We start from the raw sequence: 8,146 nt of genomic DNA, 5'->3' as shown, positions 1-8,146 counted from the left end.
TTAACTAATAGTTAAAATATTCCCATAAAATTCCCATTGCTTTCTTATTTAGAAGATTAGACACTAGTAAAAACGTCATCATAGAAAGAACATAAATATATATATTTAATACATTTTTGTATATATAAATTCAGTACTTGGATATTAAAATAGTATATTTTTTAAATTCACATCTAAAAGGTTTAAAAATGAAATTTTACCTCTATACTGGTACAATACTGGTATAAATTTGTGCCCATAAAAAGCCACATTTTAATAAAAGTAGACATATTACAATAATTTTTTTCTTTATAAAGTCATATTGTCTTGGATATAACTGATACAGTATCAACTTGTAAAAATTAAAAAAAAAGGTGAATTTGTCCTCTAAGCTATTGAAGTGGTATTTCCACACTTTATGTCACTAAATGCTCTAGGCCTTACCCTGAACTTTTCATGACTCACACATACATCGTGACTAAGATGATGTATACACTGTGGGCTTCTGAGATATCTGCTGTGCCCATATGATCTACAGCAGGTAAAAATTCTCAAAAGGAATTCTAGTTGCTTAGCAATACTAGAAACATTTGTACAATGTGATTTATTGAGTAATATCTTAATAAAACTTGCATTGAGATAACAGTTATGCAAAATAATCTCTTTAAAATGAATGCAATAACAGCTTTTATTTTTCCTTCATTGTTGAGAAATAGTCAAGCTAATTGTGATTTAGGAAAATACCCAATGAAAGCAGATTGATAGACTGTTAACAAAAGACCTAAACATCTTAACAAATATACTCTATCATGTAAATAATATATTAAATATGTATTTTTCTAGAATTAATCATTTGACATGTTTCATATTGCTCTTGACACTGAAAATTTTGTGATTAAGAAGATAAACATTACTCAATGGAAAACAACTTCTTAAGTACAACTACTGGCTGCGGAATATCACTGCCATGATAGTTGTGATATGTTTATGTATATAATACCACTTTTATAAGCCTGCAAAATATTGGGTCCCTAATGGGTGAGGAAAAAGTTAACTGTTGAAACATTCCGAGGTTGACCACTATAAAGTGCAAAATTTCTCTTAGTTTATCGAATGGTTTGGTGACAAGACCCAGGACCTGTTCCAGACACATTAGCTTAAGCTGGAAGAACACAGAGTATGGAGTATGGAGTAGTAGAAATTTTATTTAACCAGGATTATTAATATCAAGGAAGTTTGACAAAGTGAGAGCAGGGTAAAAGTGAATGCAACTGAGTTATTATAGTGACTGACCACTGAATTAAAGCTGGATAGAAGAAAGAAGTTAGGACATGAGGGAAATGAGGAGCATTGAGAAAATGGTGGATTCTATTGGTTTGAAATATACAAGGAGTCATGGTGCAGTTGTGAGGTAGCTCTCGGAGAGCAGAGCACTTAAAATTAAGATTATGAAGGGTTTCTAACTATTATTAATGACAAGATCTAAAGTATGACAAGCTAAGTGTTTTTTATTAATAAAACTTATGAAATCTTGTATCTTACTATTCCCATATAAAAATATTCTTTGCTCTAGTAAAACTAGAATCTTTGTTTTCACCACCTACTGATCACAGTATCCTTTCTCTCTTTACTCTCTGCTTCTTGTTTTCCCTACATTGCAGCATGCTGCTAGTTTTTCATCTCCTCCATGAGGAATTTCTTAGTGATACTGATCATAAACTACCTCCCATTTCTCATCAATTACATTACTATATGTTAATGTAAATCTTTGCAAGTTTCAAAGTAATTTCCACCGTAAGTTAATTAGTATGAGCTTTACTTATAATTATAAACTTACTTATGATATAAATATCAAGAACTTATCAACAAGTTCATATCAAGAAGTATATTGAACATTTGATAAATAAATGAATTAATAAAATTGTGCATATATGACTGAATAAAAGAACCAATGAAAGTCATTTTTTCTTCTAAAATTCTCTAGGTATCACTAAGATATCCAGACACTGGATTGACTAGATGATTGATCTGATGAAGTTTGACATTTTAATATCATTGCTTTTTATATCCTCACTTGGGTTGGTGCAGTAGACTGAAATGGGACATAGAAGACCTAAGGATGATGCGTAGCTCTATTGTTTACTAGATGATAGACAAAAAAGGTCATATCACTCATATGGGCATTAATCTCTCTATTCTTAAAAAAGTGCATTACTAATAAGTGTAATGATGACATGAGCACTAAATTAAAAATATTTCTCTTCTGTACTAGCAGTTACTCTCACTACCAGTTGTGAGAGCTTGGACAATCCTTCTGAAGCTCTCTCTTCTCATGCATTTGTTACTGGTAATAATCACAGAGCTATTAAGAAGTCAAAATAATGTGAAGACACCATTTATATTGTAATACTCTAAAGAAATATTAAATATTCTCATACTCTCATGTTAATTTTGGCTGAATTAATGTTTTTGTTTATATTCTCAAGTGTCTATATTAAATATCCTCACTTAAACTTATAAAAACCCAAATATCACATATCAACTTAAGCTAGATTGGATAAATATTGGTAACTAATATACAAAAGCTCTAAGATACATAAAAATATAAACATTTTTTATGATCCTATTCATTTTCTAATATTTTTCTTGCTAATATTTGCCAGTTTTTAAATTCTGCCTTGTTTCTATTGTGTAAAAAGAAACTTTCCTTTACGTTTCACTACTTTGCTGGCAAACATTATATATTCCTTTTTTTTGTATGTTGTAATGGTTTACTTCATCTCAATGACATAAAAATATGTTTCACAGCATTACTTATATTTCAATTATATTTGCCACTATATTACATAAAGTTACTATTTTTTTTAACTGAGAAGATTTATTACTAAAGACTCTGTACAAATAATCTCACCATATCTATATCACAAACAGAGCAAATTGATTATTTGCAACAGAAAGAATTAGTATAGTTCACCCTCGGTGCTGGTGGTCTAGAGCCTAAGAGTTGAAAATACAAATCCTGCGTTAAAAATCACTCTGAAGGTCATAGAAAACAATGCAGCATCTACAGCCCCAAATGGAATTCAGCATCCAACAACTGTGAGATCGTTTAGATCCAAATATGTTACACTGGACTCATGGTAGCTAGATACTTCTCTTAAAAGGGCCCTTAATTTTTTGACTTATTTGTCTAATAATCTTAAACAATGACTACGTGTCACATATTTAGCTGACTTTTAGTTAATAGGTTAGCTTAATGCAGAAGCTCTAATCTTAGTTGTTAAATATATGTGAAAACAAATAATCCAGTATAAAATGATTAGACCTATAACATATGGATCAGGAAACTATGAAGACATTGCGAATGCAGAGATAAGCCTGGAGGAGTTCAGAAACATTTCACCTTTAATATAAAAACTAATTTTTTAATTAGGTATTGCAGGAAGAAAAGGTTAGATCTCCTTCTGCACAATAACAATGGCATGTAGAAATTAGGAGAGACACCTTTTTCGTGGATCTTGCAAGATTCTATGTGACAGGCTCTGCAAGGGACCACTCATGTAGCTAGAATCGTCTCAGCACTGTGGCCACGTGGACAGGGTGATTGGGAAGACACTGGCATTCATAACAATACAATCCCGACATTTGCAGGCAGGAATCATGTCCCATAAATAAAAACATATAGTAAAACATTTATATATCACATTAAATTTAATTGATTAATGTGTTTTTTACTTTACCATGTTTGGAAATTATTACTTTTCTTTAAGTAGATGTTCATTCATCTTGGGAAATTTATATTATTTCTGCCTTGTTTTAGAATCTGAATCAGAAGATATCCATATTCTGTACAATGAACAGCAGAATCTATGCAACAGAGAGATTTGGAATAAGTCCCAGCTGCACCTTGCAACAACTGTGATTGCTAAACTTCTCTGGGCCAAAGATTTCCCGCCAATGAAACAAAGTATGACAGAATAAAGATGATATCTCTCTCTCACCCGCGCAGAGATGTTATAAGGCACAATGAGGGAATCATAAAAAATAGACCCGATAGGAACTTCCAAAGGCTGTGACCCTTTTTCTTTTCCTTTCACAAGGTAAATATTTGTCTTATTTGAAAAAATAAAATAAAGAACTTCACTGAATATAAGAATAACAAGCTCACTTAGAAGTCTGCTCTAATATCAAACAATTGTCATGAAAATGATGTTTTTGGGGTTCATATTAATCATGTAAGTTTCATTTTTTTAAAGTACTTTGGGTTCCTTTTGCAAGTGCATTTGTATCCTGCTATGTAGGTATGTTACATTTTATTTCTGTTGTCTCTTTCACATGACTCTTTGGGTAACACTTCGTTAGGACACTTGATTTACTCTTTTTTCACTCTTCTGCTGTGTCTAGCTGGCAAATATCATTTACACCTTGTGTTCCAGCAACTGGACAGAAAGCTCAGTGTCACCTCCCTTTGGTGGTGGTCATGCTCTTGACTAGGTTGAAGGAGAAGATCCAGTAATGGAAATCGTTGTTTTTGTTCATCATCTGCTCAGATTCATATAACTGCTATAATTCTCCCCGTCCTGTATGTCAGCATAGCCCTATATTGGTGTTACCTGCATTTATTAAAAGATTCTCCTTGTAGATACTCATAAAAATAGATGGACTCCAAATATCGCTCAATAAATCAGAAAGTTTAACAAGTCATTCTGTGGCATGCTTATGTTAACATAGAGGTACTCAAGCATTGTTTTTGTGCCTCTAGTTGCAATTTATTTAACAACATGAATACTATTACAATTGTACAAACATTAGAGTTTCAAATATAATTAGCTCAACATTCTGGATCTGCTATGTTTCCTAATTCTATCTTATTGCCCTTAGAGTTTTATCTCCAATTTTACATTTTACTTTAAAAATGAAATAGTTGTAGGAAAAGAAGGAAAAATATGTTCAATACAATCAGTTTTCTAAATTTAGAAGACTACAAAATTGTGAATTTAAGTGGTTTCTTTTACAGTGAACCTGTACTTTTTCCAGTCAGTATCCATATGATTCCTATTCTATGGAACATGAAATGGAAGATTGCATTATTAAACTCCTTTTTTTCTATACTTGACTATTCTGTCTTAAACTTTAGCCATATGGTATAGCATCTGCTGAAGAAGATGCTTATCTTAGATTCTGGTTTTAGTTATAATGAATTTGTCCTTCAAGACACCATTTTACCTCGTACAGATAAATATCATTTTCTAAAGCTCAAAATACAAAAAACAAACAACAAGAATTTGTTGAAAAGTCAGGCACCATGGCTTTCGCTTGCAGTTAGGGTGTAGACATTAAAAGAAACTATTGTTACCACCCTCATTCCAAGAACAGGAAAGCTGAGTAGACTAGAAAAAATCATTGGTATGTTTCTTTGTTTGTTTAACCCATCATTGAGCTGCAAATGCTAGAAATCTAAATGAACTACAGCGCAGACAGGGATAGCCCTTCTTAGAGGAGACCCAACACTGTCTGCACTGCTGCTGGACAAGGAATGTACCACAGATGAGAGTCAGGAGAACCAGAACACCTTGGAATACACATTCAGCAGCCTTGTAAAGGCTGGCTAGGGAGATGGGAACCTGGAGAAGCCCCAGCCCCACAGTCAACCTACATCCACAATCAGATGTTTGCACTGACCTCCATCAGGTGTACTGGGACACTTTTCTAAAAGTTGAAAGTAAGCCAGGATTGCTTAGGGAGATCCTCTATGGGGCCTTCTCCTAGTGTAAGGCAGTGCCCATTGACGCTGAGCAGAGAGCAAGGGAGCTGAGGAAGATCTCTTTGATGACTTCACTGACATAGGGCAGTTCTGCAAAGACCAGGGTAGAGCAGGAAAAACCGAGCTTTCTCAAGGCACAGAAAGCTAGGGGCAGAACTAGGGAACAAAGAGGACTCCCCAGTGATGCAAAAAGCTGGCAGCCTCGTTTTAAAGCAGACAGTCTCAAATGGTTTGAAAAACCTGTGGCTGGGCTGTACGTCTCCAGATGCTATCTCCAGAGTCTTGCTGGGGCTTAGATTTCAAGCAATGTTGAAGGGAATGCCCCGATTTCACCTTCAAAATATTTGGAGTTGTTAGAGAACTGATTCTAAAAATGCTGCAACAAAGTTCTGAATTAGCTAATCTAGAGGATAGATTCAACCCCACACTCTAGGATACCAACAGAAGCAGCCATGTGACCTTTTCTGATGGAAACATTAGGTACTTCATACTTCATGTGCTTCTGTTCTTTTACCCAAAGTGGTTGACATCCATCCACCTGTGACCCAATGATTTCACTGCTTTGTATGTATTAAAGAAAAATGAAAACGTGTCCTAAAAAAAGTCTTGTACAAGAACATTCATAGTAGTCCAGTGCACATTAGCTTCAGACTGGAAAATATCCAAATGTCCAGCAATATATGAATGGATAACCAATTTGTCCTATATTTCATGCTATAAATTACCACTAAGCAATTAAAAATAGCTACTAATACAATAAAAAACATGGATGATCTCATAAGCATTATATTGAACAGAAAAAGTTAGACATAAAAAATATATATTTACAGATGATTCCATTTATATGACGTTCCAGAACAATCAAAATCGATCTTGGGTGATAAAAATCAGAACAGACGGTGAGAGTGGGAGAATGATGGAGAAGGGGCCCACGGCAACATTTTTGGTTCATGGAAATGTTCTATATCTTAATTGGGGTGGTGGTTACACTGGAGTATTCAATTATCAAAATTTATTAAACACTGAGATTTTGTTACATATAAATTATACCTTAATACAGAGAACGTAAAATTTAAAAGAAGTTTTTTAAATGTGTAAGTTAGGTACCACAAATTTACACGTTGCCAGTGAAAACATATCTAATATTTTTTTTATTTTAGGACTGAAAAAGCCAAAAAAAAAAAAGAGAGAAATATTCATGGTGTGTAGTATAGTGCTTTAATTTGGGTGAATACAGTTCTTTTGAATGATTTTTTTTTTGCCTTAGCCATCATTACATAATATTTCATGTTCAAGCAATAGTTATTTAAAATGTCTTATAGGAAATGAACCAAAGCAGTATATAGCATATCAATACGAAGACAACAATTGAAAGAAAAACTTGCAATTTAGTTTTTTATGTTTCCAAGCTACAGAGTAGAATTTAAGAAATGAAAACTATTTTCAAATTAAAAAATATTTTATTCATGCAAGGTAAACGTTAGATACTGGGTAGAATTGTTTTATGATAAGAATGTTTTTATTCTACCTTCCCCAACGGAACTAATTGTCTCAGGAGGGAGCAGAGTAATGAAAAAATAAATTTACCACATTAGCTGATATAAATATAGTTACTATATTCAAAAGAAGACACTTAAGAAAGTTCAAAACACTTGTCACTCTGCTGTTCGATGCTTACCAAATGCGCTCTCTGTGCTGGATTCCTTTCTCACTCCTTGGTCCAATCTCTATTAAAAGTTCTTACTGTAAACTTATTAAATGTTTTCTTGTCTTTTACAATTCCAAGATTATCTTTTGGACACACCTATGTCATTGGATACTGCATTACCCTACTTTCCTATAATAATTTCATGCATCAAATCTCACAAAAAAACTTGGGTGGCACCGTGGGGATACATTTGTGCTCTTCAGAGCAGATGCACTTGGCTCATGCTATCTGCAAAAAGGACCAACCAACTGCAACGTCTTATAGAAGAGAGAAAAGCAACACTTCCAATGAGCAAATAAGAACAGAGACCAACAGTATGTGTCTGCTTAAATCCAGCAAAATAACAGCCACTTCCCAATTTCATCTTTATTATTGAATGCCCTCAGTGATTTTTAAAAAAATACTCATAACCTTTTTATAAATACATTGTGATTGCTTCATCCAAATTGTCCAGCTTGAAACAATGTTGATAGGGACCCAGGAGCAGCTGGGAGGAAGTTCAAACACAGGTCAGCATGCACCCTAACGGAGCTAAGATTTCTACAACTTGAGACTAAATTAGAAGAGCATTAAAAATCAATGTACTGTGATGTGAAATGGCAGTTCTGAGTCTTGTACACAAACAATGTGCAGAAACGTGGACAGGGTGTTGCCTTACAGATATGATGTATTCTGAAAGCCCTGACAAAAGCTTG

Source organism: Diceros bicornis, chromosome 9 (genome assembly GCF_020826845.1).
Source record: "Diceros bicornis minor isolate mBicDic1 chromosome 9, mDicBic1.mat.cur, whole genome shotgun sequence".
NCBI classification, from domain to species: Eukaryota; Metazoa; Chordata; class Mammalia; order Perissodactyla; family Rhinocerotidae; genus Diceros; species Diceros bicornis.
The sequence above is the reverse complement of the archived record's forward strand: the minus strand, read 5'-3'. Positions refer to the sequence as shown.